The sequence below is a fragment of the Pan troglodytes genome, chromosome 5, assembly GCF_028858775.2.
Source record: "Pan troglodytes isolate AG18354 chromosome 5, NHGRI_mPanTro3-v2.0_pri, whole genome shotgun sequence".
Lineage (NCBI taxonomy): Eukaryota > Metazoa > Chordata > Mammalia > Primates > Hominidae > Pan > Pan troglodytes.
The window spans coordinates 118,859,047-118,879,068 of NC_072403.2; positions in this window are offsets into that span (position 1 = coordinate 118,859,047).

Sequence of the window (20,022 nt, forward strand, 5' to 3'; positions counted from 1 at the left end):
TCAAACAACAAAGTGGGAATAAATTATTTGTGGCCACATCAAAATAAAGGGCTACTTTCCCTAAAATATAAAGAGCTCCTATAAACAATAAGAAAAAGATTAACAACCTAATAGAAAAATTGGCAAAAGTTTACATAAAAGGAATTTTAAATGGTTCTTAAAATATGAAAAGGTAACCAGCTGTACTCATGAGAGAAATACAAATTAAATCTCACAGACACCTTTTTCACCTGTAAGATTAACAAATATAAAAATATATAATGTCTGTATTGGCAAGAATATGCAGAAATAAGCACTCTCATACAACAATGGTAAGAGTGATATTGGTATAATCTCAGTGGTGGGCAATTTGGCCAAACCTATAAAAAATACAAATGCATGTATTTTTTAGCAGAAACTTTACCAAAATTTTTCCTATAGATATATTCACACATGTGAAATCACTTATGTATAAGATTATTCTCTGCAGCATTGTTTTCATGGATAAAGATTTAAAACAACCCAAATAGTAGAAGACAGGTTAGATACATTATAGTATATCTATAAACTGGCATAATATACAAGAACAAAAAAGAATAAGGTTTATGTACTCAGTTTGTGAACTAAAATGGAAAACATTTTAGTTTGAAAAACAAGACCAGTCGCAGTGGCTCATACCTATAATCCCAGCACTTTGGGAAGCTAAAGTGAGTGGATCACCTGAGGTCAGGAGTTCAAGACCAGCCTGATCAACATGGAGAAACCCTGTCTCTACTAAAAATACAAAATTAGCGGGACGTGGTGGTGCATGCCTGTAATCCCAGCTACTAGGGAGGCTAAGGCAGGAGAATCGCTTGAGCCGGGGAGGCAGAGGTTGCGGTGAGCAGAGATCGTGCCATTGTACTCCAGCCTGGGCAACAGAGTGAGACTCCGTCTCAAAAATGTAAATAAATAAAAAATAACAAAATAAAATAACAAAAAACTGCTAGTTACAATAGAAATAAAATGCATGAAACACTTAGAAATTAGCTAAATGAGTAATATGTAAATTACATAAGAAAAACTATAAAACATCAAGGAACACTGAAGAAAATATAAGTGATGTCCCTGCGCGGTGGCTTACGCCTATAATCCCAGCACTTTGAGAGGCCTAGGCGGGTGGATCACGAGGTCAAGAGATTGAGACCATCCCGGCTAACACGGTGAAACCCCATCTCCACTAAAAATACAAAAAATTAGCCGGGCGTGGTAGCGGGCGCCTGTAGTCCCAGCTACTCGGGAGGCTGAGGCAGGAGAATGGCGTGAACCCGGGAGGCAGAGCTTGCAGTGAGCCGAGACCGCGCCACTGCACTCCAGCCTGGGTGACAGAGCGAGACTCCGTCTCAAAAAAAAAAAAGAAAAAAAGAAAAAAGAAAATATAACTGAAGAGAAATGCCTTGCTCACACCGACATAGTGCATGGCTATTTTTGTCGCACTTGTCATTGTTACTGTCATTTCACCACTGCCCCAACATCCTGGCTACTGATTTCCCTTCTCTGGGTTCCCCACCGTGTGCAGGCTTGTAGCGACTGTCACTCAAAGCATCCTCCAGGCAAGGAGTAGATGAGCTACCCAAAGGAGGACCATTGAATTCTTTTTCAGAATCTGAAATTCGAGCAAAATACCTGAAAGCTGGAAAGCTGGAGGAGCTAAGAATGTAAGTGGAGTTGAGTTCAGCTGCTTTGAGTCCAACACCTGCTTTAATTTTCCCATTCCCACATCTAGTTCTTCAGCTTTTCTTCACATCTGTGAGCTACTCCAAATCCTTTCAGAAAATCCTTTCTTTCAACTTTTCCTTTAAATCAGTTGTCTTAGTTCAGGCTGCTACAAGAAGTAACCATAGACCGGGTGGCTTAAACCAACAGAAATTCATTTCTCACAGTTCTCGAGGCTGGGAGTCCCAGGTCAAGGTGCCTGGCAGATTCCTTGCCTGATGAGAACACTAATCACCTCTCAAAGGCCCCACCTCCTCATGCCATCATATTGGGGATTTAGGATTCAACATATGAATGAATTTGAGGGAAACACAAACATTCAGTCCATAGCATCAGCCAAAATCTTTCTGATTTTTTCAGCTAAAGAACCGTGACCAAATGAAATAGAAAGACATGGTATTGTAAAGATGTCAATTATCTCTAAATTAATCTATAATTCAATGCAATACAAATAAAAATCATAACAGAAATGGAAGAAAATGGTGTTAAAGTTCATCTTGCAAAGTGGTACTCAACTTTGATTACACATTTAGAATCATCTGGGGAGCTATTAAAACTCTGTTCCCATACTGCACCCCTAGCAATTAAGCTGGGACTTCTGGGAGTGGGGTGAGGTTATCAGCATTTGTTAACGTTCCCTGAGTGATTCCAATGTGCAGCCAAGGTTGAGAACTACTGTGCTGGAAGAATAAACATGTGAAAACAACAGGAAATTTTAGGAAGGAAAGAAAAATGAACAGATTTGCCCTATCAGGCACTGAAAGAGATTATAAAGCTACACTAAGTAAAGCAGTGTAGTACTAGCACGAGAAATGACAGACAAATCAATAGAACAAAATATACACTTCAAAAAAATGGCCAGGCAGAGTGGCTGTAGTCCCAACACTTTGGGAGGCTGAGATGGGCAGATCACCTGAGTTCAGGAGTTCAAGACCAGCCTGGCTAACTTCGTGAAACCCCATCTCTACTAAAAATACAAAAATTAGCCGGGCATGGTGGTGGGTGCCTGTAATCCCAGCTACTCAGAAGGCTGAGGCAGGAGGATCACTTGAACCTGGGAGGCAGAGGTTGCAGTGAGCCGAGGTCACACCATTGCACTCCAGCCTGGGTGACAAGAGTGAAACTCTGTCTCAAAATATATATATATATATATATATATATATATATATATATTCATATTTATATTCCAAAAAAGAGTCAAGTATGTACAATTTAAACATAATAAAGGTAGCATTTCAAATCAGTGGAGAAAATATGGACTAAGTAAATAATGTTGTGACAACTAGCTAAGAATTTGGAAAAATAAAGCCATTAGGATAAATTCTGGATGCATCAAATGTTAAAATAAGAAAATTAAAACTAAGAAAGTGTGTTGCTTTTGCCTGTATGGTATATCTTCATCCTTCTTTTGGTAATAGTACCCCAGTTTTCCTTGGGAAACCACTTATTTGCAATTTTCAATTCATTTAATTAGAGATTGAGGTAAAAAGATCAAAAGATATTAACCCGTATTAGAAACTAAAGAATACAATAAAAACAATGAGGTATCAGTTGTTGCCCATTTTCTTGGCAAAAAAAAAAAAAAAAAATTAATTGATAATACCTGCTCTTGTTAGGGGAGGGTTGTGTATGAGGATCAGAAATCCTCAAAGTAGGCAGGGTGCAGTGGCCCATGCTTGTAATCCCAACCCTTTGGAGGCAGAGGCAGGCAGATTGCATAAGGTCAGGAGTTCAAGACCAGCCTGGCCAACATGGTGAAACCCTGTCTCTACTGAAAATACAAAAACATAATTAGCCAGGCATAGTGGCACGCACCTGTAGTCCCAACTACTCAGAAGGCTGAGGCATGAGGATCCATTGAGCCCGGGAGGCAGCGATTGCCGTGAGCTGAGATCGCACCACTGCACTTCAGCCTACGCGACAGAGCAAGACTCTGTCTCAAAAAACAAAAAGAAAGAAAGCAAGGAAGAAAGAAACCCTCAAAGTATAAATGGCAATAAATATTGTAAATGTATATCCTTCAATCCAGCAATTCAACTTTTAGTAACATAATACAAATTGACAATAAGCCACAATCACAAAGATGTACAGGCAAGGATTTTATTCATCATAGCTTTGTTTTCACAGTAAAAAGCTAAAAACAAGCTAAAGGTCCCTCAAAAAGATAAAATATGTCTGTATTTGTGTTGACATTAAAGACTTTTCCTGGCTCTTTACACTCATTAGGATGGCTATTATTTTAAAAAATTAAGTGTTGGTGAGGATGTGGAAAACTGGAACCCCTGTGCACTGTTAGTGGGAAAGTAAATGGTGCAGTTTCTGTGGAAAACAGTATGGCAGTTCCCTAAAAAAGTAAACATTGTGCCAGGCGCGGTGGCTAACGCCTGTAATCCCAGGCGGAGGATTTGGGAAGCCGAGGTGGGCGGATCATGAGGTCAGGAGCTCGAGACCAGCCTGGCCAACATGGTGAAACCCCGTCTCTACTAAAAATACAAAAATTAGCTGGGCGTGGTGGCAGGCACCTGTAATCCCAGCTACTTGGGAGACTGAGGCAGGAGAATTGGTTGAACTCAGGAGGCGGAGGTTGCAGTGAGCCGAGATCGTGCCACTGCACTCCAGCCTAGGTGACAGAGGGAGACTCTGTCACAAAAAAAAAAAATTAAACATTGAATTTTTTTGGTTGGTTGGTTGGTTTGTTTGAGACGAAGTCTTGCACTGTTGCCCAGGCTGGAGTGCAGTAAGGTGATCTCAGCTCACTGTAACCTCCGCCTCCCAGTTTCAAGCGATTCTTGTGCTTCAGTAGCTGGGATAACAGGCACCCGCCACCACGCCCGGCTAATTTTTTGTACTTTTAGTAGACGGGGATTCGCTATGTTGGCCAGGCTGGTCTCAAACGCCTGACCTCATGATCCACCCACCACGGCCTCCCAAAGTGCTGGGATTACAGGCGTGAGCCACCGTGCCTGGCCTAAACATTGAATTATTAAATGATCCAGCAATTCCACATCTGAGTATAGATCCAAAATTCACAGGAGGGACTAGAACAGATATTTGTATACCCATGTTAACAGCAGCATTATTTACAATAGCCAAAAAATGGAAGCAACCCATGTCCACATCAACAGATGACTAGAAAAACAAATATGGCATATACACACAATGGAATATCATTCAGCCTTAAAAAGGAAGGATATTAGCCAGGTGCGGTGGCTCACGCCTGTAATCCCAGCACTCTGGGAGGCCGAGGTGGGCAGATCACCTGAGGTCAGGAGTTCAAGACCAGCCTGGCCATGGTGAAACCCCGTCTCTACTGAAAATACAAAAAATTAGCCAGGCGTGGTGGTGCACACCTGTAATCCCAGCTACCCATGAAGCTGAGGCAGGAGAATCCCTTGAACCCGGGAGGCGGAGGTTGCAGTGAGCCAAGATCACGCCATTGCACTCCAACCTGGGCAACAAGAGCAAAACTCCATCTCAAAAAAAAAAGGAAGGACATTCCGACATATGCCATGTGTGATGAACCTTGAGGACATCATGCTAAGTGAAATGAGTCAGTCACAAAAAGGACAAATATGATTCTACTTACATGAGATACCACAGTAGTCAAATTCACAGAGACAGAAAGTAGAGTGGTGTTTGCCAGGGACCAGGGCAATGGGGGCGGGGTGTGCAATGAGGATGGAGCATTAGTGTTTAGGGGATACAGTTTCAGCCTTATAAGATTAAAAAGTTCTAGAGATGGATGATGGTGATGATTGCAGACCAATGTAAATGCCAGAGAACTGTACACTTAACAATACAAGATGGGGCCGGGCATGGTGGCTCATGCCCATAAATCACAGCATTTTGGGAGGCTGAGGCAGGCAGATCACTTGAGGCCGGGAGTTCGAGACCAGCGTGGCCAACATGGCGAAACTCTGTCTCTACTAAAAATACAAAAATTAGCCAGGCATGGTGGCACGTGCCGTAATCCCAGCTACTTAGGAGGCTGAGGCAGGAGAATCACTTGAACCTCGGAAGTGGAGGTTTTGGTGAGCCAAGATTGAACCATTGCACTCCAGTCTGGGCAACAAGAGCAAAACTCTGTCTCAAAAAAAAAAAAAAAAAAAAAAGGCCGGGAGTGGTGGATAATGCCTATAATCCCAGCACTTTGGGAGGCTGAGGCAGGTGGATTACCTGAGGTCAGGAGTTTGAGACCAGCCTGACCAACATGGTGAAACCCCATCTCTACTAAAAATACAAAATTAGCAAGGAGTGGTGGCTCATGCCTGTAATCCCAGCTACTAGGTAGGCTGAGGCAAGAGAATCACTTGAACCCAGGAGGCAGAGGATGCAGTGAGCCGAGATCGTGCCATTGCACTCCAGACTGGGCAACAAGAGTGAAACTCTGTCTTAAAAAAAAAGAAAAAAAAAAAAGGCCGGGCACGGTGCCTCACGCCTGTAATCCCAGCACTTTGGGAGGCCGAGGTGGGTGAATCACGAGGTCAGGAATTCGAGACCAGCCTGCCTGGCCAACATGGTGAAACCCTGTCTCCTAAAAATACAAAAATTAGCCAGGCATGGTGGCAGGCGCCTGTAATCCCAGCTACTCAGGAGGCTGAGACAGGTGAATCGGTTGAACCTGGGAAGCGGAGTTTGCAGTGAGCCAAGATTGAGCCAAGGCACTCTAACCTGGGCAACAGAGCAAGACTCCATCTCAAAAAAAATAAAATAAAATACAAGATGGGGCCAGGCACGGTGGCTCACACCTATAATCCCAGCACTTTGGGAGGCTGAGGTGGGCAAATCACTTGAGGCCAGGAGTTCGAAACCAGCCTGGCCAACATGGTGAAACTCTGTCTCTACTAAAAACACAAAAATTAGCCAGACATGGTGGCATGTGCCTGTAATCTCAGCTACTCAGGAGGCTGAGGCAGGAGAATTACTTGAACCCAGGAGGCGGAGGTTACAGTGAGCCGAGATCACACCACCGCACTCCAGCCTGGGTGACAGAGCAAGACTCCATCTCAAAAAAAAAAAAAGTTGGTAAATTTTACGTTATGTATATTTTACACCACAATAAAAAACTTTTCTGTGAAAAGAAGCTTTATTTACTTATTTTCATTTCAATATTTCTCTTTATCATTGTTGTCTGTGAAATTTGCTTCTATGGTGAGTCATTTGAAAATGACTCCAAAACACAAATTTTGAGAACATGAAGCAAAATTTTCTAGATGTAATTTTTCACAGTGGCTTTTATAGTTTGTAGTCATCAATCATTTTTATTTGTAATTATTGTTTATTAAGTAGGAAGAGTTTAGGGGACAAAAAGTATATAAAGTCAACCACAAATGCAGTCATGGGAAATCAGGTGGTAACATCACATCTTAAGTTACAAGTCGCTTCTTTGTGGGGTAATTTTCCGTATTGGAATTTTGTTCCACTTTTTCTCAGCAGCTCCATTTCATTCACAGAAGCCACCCAGAAAGAATCTAGTGGCCCAATCATGCGTACTGGGGACCTAATATATGAAAGGATTCCCTTGCCTAGCCATGAACTCTTAACTAGAGACGATCTGGTTTCTTTCTCAGGGCTGGAACAAAATAGTGAAAATATTTCCACTCAAAATAGGAACTGCAATCTAGAAGAAATCCTGTTCCTTTTCTTTTAAAATAAGGACACAAGCAAAAATATGAAATGGAACTTTGGATTACCTTATGCTGTGGTTGTAAGAAAGAAATTGCAGCATATAAAAAATAAAATCTTAAGCAGCACTAGACTACACGGCATGTACTTTATTTTAAAATTGTCTCTAGTGCAGCTGCTGAGCATAGAACGTGATCCAGATAAAAGGGAAATAACACCAACTTCTTGTCAGAAAATTCAAACACTAAACCATCTGAAAGCAGGTAAATGCCTTCCCTTAGGCCGAGCACCATGGCTCACTCCTTTAATCCCATCACTTTGGGAGGCCAAGGCAGGTGGATCACCTGAGGGCAGGAGTTCGAGACCAGCCTGACCAACATGGCGAAACCCCATCTCTACTAAAAGTACAAAAATTAGCCGGGCATGGTGGCACACGCCTATAATCCCCACTACTCGGGAGGCTGAGGCAGGAGAATCACTTGAACCCGGTGGGGGAGCGGAGGTTGTAGTGAGCCGAGATCACGCCACTTCACTCCAGCCTGCGCGACAGAGCAAAATTCTGTCTCAAAAAAAAAAAAAAAAAAAAGTAATGCCTTCCCTTTATGTCCATGTAAATATGAACTGAGGTTGATAGACACAAGAGTGCCATTATGAATGCAAGACAGGACTTTATGCAATTTGATCCAAGGAACTAGCTGACCTTGATATAAAATTCCCCATTTACAACCAAACTCAGTGAAGTTGTTTAAAGGCATTACCAAAAGAATAGGAAAATTCATGGTACTGAAAACAGTTATGACTGACTGCTCTCTGACCACTTGTGCTTCTATTCCAATATAAAGTCACTCTTTTTAGGGACTTCACACCATCTGTTTCTGAGATTTGTTTAGACTAGTTTGGTGATTTTATACCAAAGGTGCATAAAAGTGTTGTTGTTTAATTCTGATATTTGGCAAGAGATTTCTTGGGGCATGACATATTCATATTTCTGAGGTTTTAAAATTATTATTATCATTCCTTTTTTTTTTTTTTTTTGAGACTGGGTCTTGCTCTGTCACTCAGGTTTCAGTGCAGTGATGCAATCATAGCTCACTGCAGCCTCGACCTCCTGGACTCAAGCAATCCTCCCTGCTCAGCCTCCCCTGTAGCGAGGACTACAGGCCCACACCACTACACCTAGCTAATTTTTTTATTATTATTTTTAATTTTTAGAGGTCTCACTATATTGGCCAGGCTGGTCTCAAACCCCTGGGCTCAAGCAATCCTCCCGCCTCAGCCTCCCAAGGTGCTGGGATTACAGGCGTAAGACACTGCACCCAGCTTAAAATTATTTTTAAACACTACACAGAAGTACTACATCACATAAATACTGCTAGAGGTCTGCCTAGTCTCATTGTTGCAGGTGACTTTGTTCATTCTAGCCATTCCACTGTACCTGGGCATGTATTTAGAATTGAAGTCGCATACTGCACCCAGTAATGCCAATTCTTCTTGAGAAACCTCAGAAATCTATTTAACAGCCATCTGGAGGTTCAATTAAGGTAACGCCAATAAACTGGTTGACTAACACAATCAGTTCTTGCCATCTAGTGTAACTGGAAATGAGCATGTCCCCATGGCCTGGCAACTCCATGTCTAGGTATAAACACTGTAAAATATATGCACAATGAGACACGTACTAGAAGGGCCATTGCAATATTGTTTGTAGGACGATCATAATTGGAAAGAAACCTAAAAGTTTTCCAGCAGAAAATTAGATACATAAATTGAGGTGCAATTGTGTAATTGTGGATATAATACAATACTCATAGGAGTTAAAATAAATAAATTACTGTACGTACTAGCTTAGCATAAATTGGATACATATCAAATTATTTATAATAGCTGGTTTTTTTTTTTTTTTTCGAGACAGAGTCTCACTCTGTCACCCAGGATGGAGTGCAGTGGCACAATCTTGGCCCACTGCAACCTCCGCCTCCCGGGTTCAAGCGATTCTCCTAAGTAGCTGGGACTCCAGGCACACGCCTCCATGCCCGGCTAATTTTTTGTATTTTTAGTAGAGACGGGGTTTCACTGTGTTATCCAGGATGGTCTTGATCTCCTGACCTCGTGATCTGCCAGCCTCGGCCTCCTAAAGTGCTGGGATTACAGGCGTGAGCCACTGCACCTGGTCCGTGTATGGTATTTCTAAAAATATATTGAACTGAAGCAACATGATGAAACACCAACATTTGTTCATCCTGATTATGAAAGCCCAGGTTATTATACTATCCCACGTACTTTTCTGTATTCTCCTTCTCCCCACTACACCAAAAAATAAATCTAGTATTCAAATTTTAGGGAGTTTTTGCTTGTTCGTTGGTTGGTTGGTTGGTGGTTTTTGCTTTTCTCTCTATTGGAAACCACAAATCTTTTTATTAAAATCCCTCAACACAAACCTAATCACTTAAGGATCCAACTTAAAGTCCTTGACAATTTCTCTTGGTCATTTGAAATTTTTTTTTTAAGGAAGTTGCTTTAAGAAGTCAGGGTATAAATGTATGCTATAATTATTTTTAAAGACCTTTCTGGATAATATTATAAAAAATAGGCCAGACACGGTGGCTTATGCCTGTAATCCCAGCACTTTGGGAGGCCAAGGTGGGTGGATCACGAGGTCAGGAGTTTGAGACCAGGCTGGACAACATGGTGAAACCCCCGTCTCTACTAAAAATATATATATATATTTTGTGTGTATATATATATAGAGAGAGAGAGTGTGTGTATATATATAGTGTATATATATATTTTGTGTATATATATAGTATATATATATTTTTTGTGTATATATATATATTTTGTGTGTGTGTGTGTATATATATATATATATATATACACACAAAAATTAGCCAGGCGTGGCAGCAGGCACCTGTAATCCCAGCTACTTGGGAGGCTGAGTCAGGAGAATCGCTTGAACCCAGGAGGTGGAGCCTGCAGCGAGCCAAGACCATGCCACTGCGCTCCTGCCTGGTCAACAGAGTGAGACTCCATCTCAAAAAAAATTTGTTTAATAAATAAAATTAACATAAAAGCAATTAAACTTTTAAGTTAATTAAGCTAAAAGTCCTCCATGATAAACTGCAAGTCTGGCTTCTCAGGCCCATATTCTCAATGAGAAGCTAGTGGGTTTTAGGATGGGCTGTTCCACTGTAGACCATGGTTTGATGTGCACCAATAAGGGAACTAGTAGGGGAACCACTATGTTCAGCAACATTGAAAAGCCCTGGTCTCCCTCAGGTTCCAGGACAGTACTGGAATTGGGAGACAGGGACCCTCCTACAGGAAATGTAGGAACCGTAGGAGACGCAGAAGGAGGCAGCTCCTACTAGAGTGAAGCCCAGTTGCTGAGGAGGTAAAACACCCCAAGCCTCTCTTTCCACCCTCAAATCTCCAGTCAGTGCTTCCTATTAACTGACCCAGCCAGTAGCCAGAGGCCAAAAGAGTCCAAGGGAGGCAATAGTGTCACGGGACAGAGAGCAGGACAGAGAAAGGCAGGGAGTGACTATTGGGAGCCAAGCAGAACATGAACCATCCCATTTTCCTCTCAGAGAAATCAGAAAGACAAGGTTATCTTATATGTAAATGGCATAGTTTTATTGCCAAGAAATACAAATGGCAGAGAAAATGGCTGAAGATCAAATATTCTCAGCCCCAAATTCATGTTTTGTAGATGTTAATTGATAACTTACAGAGCAGATCGTCTCGAGGAAGGCCTGGTTACTTAGGAAACCATTTGAAATAATCTTGGGCATGGTGGCTCACGCCTGTAACCTCAGCACTTTTGGAAGTCAAGGTGGGAGGATCACTTGAGCCCAGGAATTCAAGACCAGCCTGGGCAACATAGTGATACCCCTTCTCTACAAAAGATTAAAAAATTAGCTGGGCATGGTGGCACTTGCCTGTAGTCCCAGCTACTTGGGAGGCTGAGGTGGAAAGATCCCTTAAGCCAGGGGCTGCAGTGAGCCAAGATCGAGCCACTGCACTCTAGCCTGGGCAACAGAGGGAGATCCTGTCTTTAAAAAATATAAAAATCTTATTTTTGAAAGTATGCTACAAGTTAAATTACTTAAAGTTGGGCATTCTATGGATCACGTACTCTATATGTTAGATAGAGATAACATATATAGATACACAGAATATATTCTCTCTTATAGAGAGAATATATATAGGATTATATATTTTATGTTTTATATATAATGTTCTATACATCAAAATATTAATAGCCATAGATGAGTAATTGCTAATGTCTTTTTCACAAAATGTCCTAACTAAAATAACTGCACGCTGGTGGGAATGGAAATTACTAACACCCTCCTGGCAGATAGTAGGGCAATGTATATCACAAGATTTAAAAATGTGCACACTACTTTGGGAGGCCGAGGCGGGTGGATCACGAGGTCAGGAGATGGAGACCATCCTGGCTAACATGGTGAAACCCCGTCTGTACTAAAAAATACAAAAAATTAGCCGGGTGTGGAGGCAGGCGCCTGTAGGTCCAGCTACTCGGGAGACTGAGACAGGAGAATGGCATGAACCCGGGAAGCGGAGCTTGCAGTGAGCCGAGATCACGCCACTGCACTCCAGCCTGGGCAACAGAGTGAGACTCCGTCTCAAAAAAAAAAAAAATGTGCACGCTAAAAAAAAATTTTTTTTTTTTTTAATACAGATGGTATTTCACCATGTTGCCCAGGCTGGTCTCGAACTCCTAGACTCAAGGGACCCACCCACTTTGGCCTCCCAAAGTGCTGGAATTACAGGCATGAGCCACCACACCCAGCCTAAAAATTATTTTTGAATAATTATGCCCAGTGTAGGCATGGGCTGTTCACTATCCCTGAGCGGGCTCCTTTATGGTCATGACATGATGTCGGCTTCACCCTGGGCTTGATTAAGTGACAAAGCTTATGCACTTGCTCTTAACAGCAAACAGAAGAGCCAAACTCCAGGATCTTGTCAAAGAGAACCCTCCAAACTCTCATAGAGGAAATGCTAGTGCAGTGGCCAAGAGCAAGGAGCCACCCGACATGGGCTTCGTAGGGTGACCCTGGGCAAGCAACCCAATGTCTTTCAGTTTCTTCATCTGTAAAAAAGAGATCATGATGCTCATGGCACTGATTCCAGAGAAATGTTGTGAGTATTAAGTGAGCAAATATATGTAAAAACACTGAGAATAGTGACTGGTATGTGGTATTTGCCATTATAATTTTCTGTTCAATCCTTATCAAAAGGCTAAATTATAAGAAATAATATTCATGGAAAATGTTGTCCATGTATTCCTCTAAATAATCAGGGTTCTTCCCATACATATTCAATTTTAGAGCTGCATTATTTGGTTAGCACTATTTTAGCTGCTGGTAATATTGCTTCTGCTAAAGTATTTGCTGTGTCACTTGTCTTCATGAAAATTTTAAAAACTTGCTGGTGCCGTAGCATCATTGTAGGGATGGTGCCAATAACAGTGATCACATTTCACCTGGAAGCCCCTTCATCAGGACCCATATGAGAATCTTTCCTCAGACCTCAGCACTTCTGGGTTAGTCTTGTGTTTTAGATGCAAAGGCGGTTTAGCTTCTGTTTCTAATCATAGGCCTTCCCTCCCATCAGCTATAGCAGTTATTCAGGACCCCGTAGCAAACATCCTTGAATCCTATCCATGAATTTATAGATTATTTTCTACCTTTACCTGTCCTCTACCACAAATTCCTAATCTATTTGTAACCTGTTGCTTAATGCATATTTTTACAAGTTAACTCAAAATACTTTGGGGGGCAGGAATGAGACAGAACATGAAAGTCAATAAGCAAGTAATAAGTAAATATAAAACCAAATACATGCTGATAACACATAGTGGTAACATGAAGCTACACAGGAAATTCTGTTTGCTGATTGCAGTCACAGTCATGTCTCAAAAAGGGTTGTGTCACTGGTTGTCTTGCCCCACCGAACAGTTCAAAGTTGTTGCAATCTCATTTAAGATGAACAGCAACTACCAATGAAGCAGTCAGTTGTGCTAATATATCATTAGGGGAAATTTTTCCAAGTCTTCATAAAAAACAGTAGGTTGCACATATGACAACCAGGCAACAGAACAAATGAATATGATGAATGCCCAGGATCTCCTAGAATAATGGCAAGGAATTTGCATTAATTTTTATAGGCTCAGCTTGGGAGCACTGAGCCCAATTTTTCATGGATGAGACAGCAAGTTCACCAAAGCTCACAGAAAGACAACATTTTGATTCATGTAATTTTGTTTTTAATTTGTATGGAATCTTAGTAATTTAAAACTGGAGGCCGGTCGCAAGGGCTCACACCTGTAATCCTAGCACTTTGGGAGGCTGAGGCAGGTGGATCACTTGAGGTCAGGAGTTCATGACCCAGCCTGGACAACATGGCGAAACCCCATGTTGTATCTACTAAAAATACAAAAAGTAGCCAGGTGTGGTGGCGCACGCATGTAATCCCAGCTACTCAGGAGTCTGAGGCACAAGAATCACTTGAACTGAGGAGGCAGAGGCTGCAGTGAGCTGAGATCACACCACTGCACTCTAGCCTGGGTGACAGAACAAAACCCTGTCTCAATGAAAAACTAAAAAAATAAAACTAAAGTACCTCCAAAAAATGCAATCCTCTGGAAGTCCAAAGATGCTTTCAGGGGCCGTGCAGCAAGTTGGCAGACCCAGGGCTGGGACTGGGATCCCCTGACAACGATGCCTCAGGCACTGGACATAGGCAACTGTAGCATGAATCCATGTGTCCATTCAACCACACCCTGCTATGGTGGTAACCACACTTTCTAATCTGCGGTATCATTTTACTCATCTTCCAGTTGAAGCTGAATGTCCTATCTGCACAACTTAAGTATTTATTCCTCAGCTGGAGGGAGCACAGTGGGTCTGTGGCTCAGAAGGAAGGGGTGCCCTCTGTGCCTTGGAAAGGAGATTCCGGTGGACACAGAGCAGAGGCACTTCAATGCCATTTTTGGTTGGGTAGAAATCCAAACAACAGACTGGAGGAAAATGACCTCACTTATCTCCAAGCACAACCCTGACGTGTGTACACCTCCTAGGCACAAGGATTTGAAGCCAAGGGTCTGAACCATGTCTGAATCAACAGCCCCTACCAGCTCATTGGCATGAGAGGAGAGGTGCCCCTACCCACACCCACCTGGGCTTCTCAATGTGGCTGCACTTTAGAATCATCTAGGGAACTTTTAAAAACTACTGATTAAGGCAACTTTAGTTAGCAATAATTTATTGTATATTTTCAAATACAGTCATGTGCTGCGTAATAACATTTCAGTCAATGACGGACTGCATATACGACAGTGGTCCCACACCTTATAATATGGGATTTTTACTGTGCCTTTTCTATGTTGAGATACACACATACTTACCAATGTATTACAACTGCCTTTCAGTGCAGAAACGTGCTGGAAAGGCTCGTAGCCTAGGAGCAATGGACTATTGCGTATAGCCCAGATGTGCAATAGGCTATACTATCTAACTTTGTGTAAGTACACTCTATGGTGTTCACACAACAAGGAAACTGGCTTACAATGCATTTCTCAGAACAGATCCCTGTTGTTAAGCAACACATGACTGTGGCTAGAAGAGAGCCTTTTTTTCTGCTTTGTTATTTTTGGTTGTTTGTATTTTTGGGTTTTTTTGAGACAGGTTCTGGCTCTGTCACCCAGGCTAGAGTACAATGGTACAATCTCAGCTCACTGCAACGTCTGCTGCCTGGGCTCAAGTGATCCTCTCACCTCAGCCTCACAAGTAGCTGGGACTGCAGGCACACACCATCACATCCAGATATTTTTTGTATTTTTAGTAGAAATGAGGTCTCACCATATTGCCCAGGCTAGTCTTGAACTCCTGACCTCAAGCAATCCTCCTGCTTCAGCCTCCCAAAATGCTGGGATTACTGATGTAAGCCACCAGGCCTGGCCTACAGGACAGTATTTTGAATGTTCCCAACACAAAGAAATGATCAATTTTGAGGTGGTGGATAATTACCCTGATTTGATCATTACACATTGTACATACGAATCGAAATATCACGCTGAACCCCATAAATATGTACAATTATTATGTGTCAATTAATGTAAAAAAGAAAAAAAAAAGCTGCAGATGACTGAGCTCCACCCCGACCAATTAAATCAGAGTCTCCTAGGTAGGTAGAGGTGGCAGACATCACTATTTTAAAAAAGCTTCCCAGGCTGGGCGCGGTGGCTCATGCCTGTAATCCCAACACTTTGGGAGGCTGAGGCAGGCAGACCACGAGGTCAGGAGATCCAGACCATCCTGACTAACACGGTGAAACTCCATCTCTAGTAAAAATACAAAAAAATTAGCTGGATGTGGTGGCACGCACCTGTCCAGCTACTCGGGAGGCTGAGGCAGGAGAATTGCTTGAACCTGGGAGGTGGAGGTTGCAGTGAGCCGAGATTGTGCCACTGCACTCCAGCCTGGGCGACAGAGTGAGACTCTGTCTCAAAAAAAAAAAAAAGCTTCCCCAAGACCAGGGAGGGTGGCTCAGGCCTGTAATCCTAGCACTTAGGGAGGCCAAGGCAGAGGGATCACTTGAGCACAGGAGTTCAAGACCAGCCTGGCCAACATGGTGAGACTCCATCTCTACAAAAAAATATTTTTTAATAACTGGGTGTGGTGGCCCACGCCTGCAATCCCAGCTAATTGAGAGGCTGAGGTAGGAGGATCACTTGAGCCCAGGAGGCTGAGGCTGCAGTGAGCCATGTTCCCACCTCTGCACTCCAGCCTGGGTGACAAAGCCAGATTTCTGTCAAAAAAAAAACAAAAAACAAAAAACTTCCCAAGTGATTCTAATATGTGGTTGGGGTTGAGAACCACTGCTATAGATGGACAAGGAGGCTGCCTACCTCATGAGGGCTGAGCAGCCCTAAGAGGCCAGCCTGCTTAGAAATAGTCCTCACCATCCTTAGACATCTCCCCATGACCTCATACAGTATCCAAGGTCTGCCCTCCCCTCCCCCAGTTACCATGGTACTAAGTTACCCTGGTATTAAGATATTACTGTTGGCTATTTTACTTCTCAACATTAATTGAGCACCTACTCTCAGTCATATGCCAAGAACCCAGAAATGAATATGACACAGCTCTTGCTTTCAAGGAGCTCACAGTCAGGGCAACATAATTTTTACACATCAAAAGAAAATAATGCACTGGCCAACATTTATGAAGCACTCACAATGTGCCAGACTCTAAGACCTCGTGTATTACCTCATTTAATTCTCCCAACAACTTTATAAGATAGGTACCATTATTATCAAGCCCATTTTACAGACAAGATTCCTGGGCCATAGAGACTGTATGTAACTGCCTAAGGTCCTTTAGTAGTAGTTGGGCTGAGAGCCAAACTGAGGCAGCCTGGCTCTAGTGTCCACACCTTTCTGCCACACTGAGTGGATAAGTGAATGTACTAAAAGTCACAGAGGCATGAAAAGATGTTGATTCAAAGAATGGTGAGCTATTCAGGGTGGCTGGCCACAGGGCTGAAAATTTGGGTTTGGGCCAAATTATGAAAGGCCTTACAGGCCATGAACAGGGGGTTCTGTTCTATCTCCTCTAGACAAAGTGTAGCCCGCCCAAGTTTTGTTTTCTTTTTTCATCTTTTTAATTTTTATTTTAGATTCAGGGAGTACACGTGCAGGTTTGTTATAAAGCTATATTATGTAATGCTGAGGTTTGGGCTTCTAATGACCCCATCGCCCCAAGCAGTGAGCATAGTACCCAATAGGTAACTTTTCAACCCTTCATGTCCTCCCTCCCTCACCACTTTTCAAATTCCCAGTGTTCATTGCTCCCATCTTTGTGTCTGTGTGTACCCAATGTTTAACTCCCTCTTATAACTGAGAACACGAGGTATTTGGTTTTCTGTTTCTGCATTAATTTGTTTGGGAAAATGGCCTCCAGCTGTATCTGAGGTGCTGCAAAGGATATGATTTCATTCTTTTTTATGGCTGTGTAGTATTCCATGGTGAATATGAACCACATTTTCTTTATCCAATCTACCATTAATGGAAACCAGAGTTGATTCCATGTCTTTGAGATTGTGAATAGTGCCACAATGAACATACAAGTGCAGGTGTCTTTTTGGTAGAACAATTTATTTTTCTTTGGATATTGCCAGCCAATGTTTTAAATCAGGAAACAAAGTGAGCAGATCTACATTTCAAAAGATAAGGGTGAGAATAACCACAGGATGGAGAGATGGGGACAGAGAGGTACAACTGTGACAGATGATGCAAGTTAGAGGAAGGCAGTGGGGTGGAGGGAGAAGAAAGGCAGGACACCTGGACACTTCTGACTTCGAAATGACAGGATTTCATGGCTGATTGGAGAGGGAGAGAGAAAAGGAAGGCAACTCCCAGGCCTGTAATGAAAGCGACTTAACAAGCGAGTGCTCTGGATAGAAAAGGAGTCGGTAAAGGAGTACCTGGAGGAAGGTAATGAGCTCACTTCTGGACATGTTAGGTTTCCACAAGCCTTACTATCTGCCAGTTAGTTGCTAAGAGGCATGACAGTTAAGTCACTTCAGATGCTTTGGGCTCACGGAGATATTTCTTTGCAAAATCATACATATGGATACTTCCTAAAGTTTCTTAGAAATGCATTGATTTTAGAATTTAGGTGTAATTTGAAGGGAAACTGAGAAGGAACCCATGATGGTGATTTTGTTGTTTCAAAAAGTGCCATCCTACCAAAATTAGAAAAAAAAAATACTTTTTTATACTGAGTAAGGAATCCAAAGATAACCAAGCCAAACCCCAGTGAGGCCTATGAGACATGAAAAACACATACTTTTCAGCTAACTAAATATTTGAGTTCTATTTTAAGGACAGTGGTGGCATTAGGTGTGTGTCTTTAGAATGTTTCATTCTAAATAGATGTTCGTCTTCCCTTTATGGATAATACTTCAACTAGATTTTTGTTTCTACACTGTTTGCTTTTATCTTGTAAGGCTAAAATTTGTTGAAGAGACACTCATACAATGGCTACTCATTACTCAATTTAGCCTTAAATCATATGAGTAGTATTTAAGTGTGACTATTAAAAATATAACCTCAGAATGAAAATCTGATAAATAAAATAGCCCAGATGAGTTTAAAAGCATTTTCAAAGACAAGTGGGAAAAAAAGTTACTAATTTCCTCCTCTGTAAGGATTGATCATTATTTTGTTTGTTTGTTTCGAAATGGAGTTTCACTCTTACCACTCAGGTTGGAGTGCGATGGTGCCATCTCGGCTCACCGCAACCTCCATCTCCCGAGTTCAAGTGATTCTCCTGTCTCAGCCTCCCTAGTAGCTGCGATTACAGGCACCTACCACGCCCAGCTAATTTTTGTATTTTTAGTAGAGACAGGGTTTCACCATGTTGGCCAGGCTGGTCTCAAACTCCTTACCTGAGGTGATCCACCCACCTCAGCCTCACAAAGTGCTGGGATTACAGGTATAAACCAGCCCGCCCTGCCGATCATTACTTTTTAAGATATTCACCCAAATTTTTTGTCGCTTATATGATAATGATCCAGCGTTGGCATGATGGTGACTTTTAGGATTTCAAAGCAAAGCCTTGCCAATTCTCTACAGACAACAACTCTTCTTCGAGGAACAGTTTCTGGCTTGCTACCGTGCTTTAGTGAGACTGAACCCTTAACCATGGGCTACCATGGGACCTGAGCTGCCCATCATGATTTGGTGGGTTAGACATCATTTTGTCTAACCCACCAGACCATAAAGTTGGGTGTGCATAGCGGCACTCATTGTCAAATGAAAGTGGTATATATAAGACTGGCTCAAGCAGGCCCTAAAGACAAGAGTAAATTATATGAGGAAGGAGCCCAGATGCCCACAGTCCCTACTCCTTGCTACGTGACCTTCTCTCTCCCAGCCTGTACCTCTTTCCTCATGGAGAGTTCCTTATGATCAGTTGATTGAGAAAGACAAAACTTGCGTCTGACTTATAGAAAAAACTTGGGTCTGCTTTGTAGAAAGTACTGCACAATACATAGGATCCACCTAAAAGTGAAGAGCTGCAGCTCTACAAACCCCTTGAGGACATCCCTGAAGGACAGTGATGAAGAGAAATACCCCTAGTGGACAGAATTACAAGCAGTGCACTTGGTTGTTCATTTTGCTTGAAAGGAGAAATGGCCAGAGATATGAATCTGGCCATCAGGCTATGGCCCATGATTTGGCTGAATGGAATTGGAAGAGACATAATTGGAAAGCTGGTAACAAGAAGATCTAGGGAAGAGATGCAAGGATAGAGGTATACAGGCAAACAACATGAAGATATTTGTGTCTCATGTGAATGCTCATTAAAATGTGACCTCAGTAGAGGATTTTAATAGTCAAGTGGATCGGAGGACCCATTCTGTGGATATCAATCAACCGCTTTCTCCAGCCATCCTTGTCATTGTCCAGTGGGCTCATGGTGGCAGAAGCCCAGCAGCATAGACTTCCATTCACCGTGGCCAACCTGGCTACAACCACTGGGGAGTGCCCAACCTGCTGCTGCAGGGACCAACACTGAGTCTTCTCTGTGGCACCACTCCCCAGGGTAATCAGCCAGCTATGTGGTA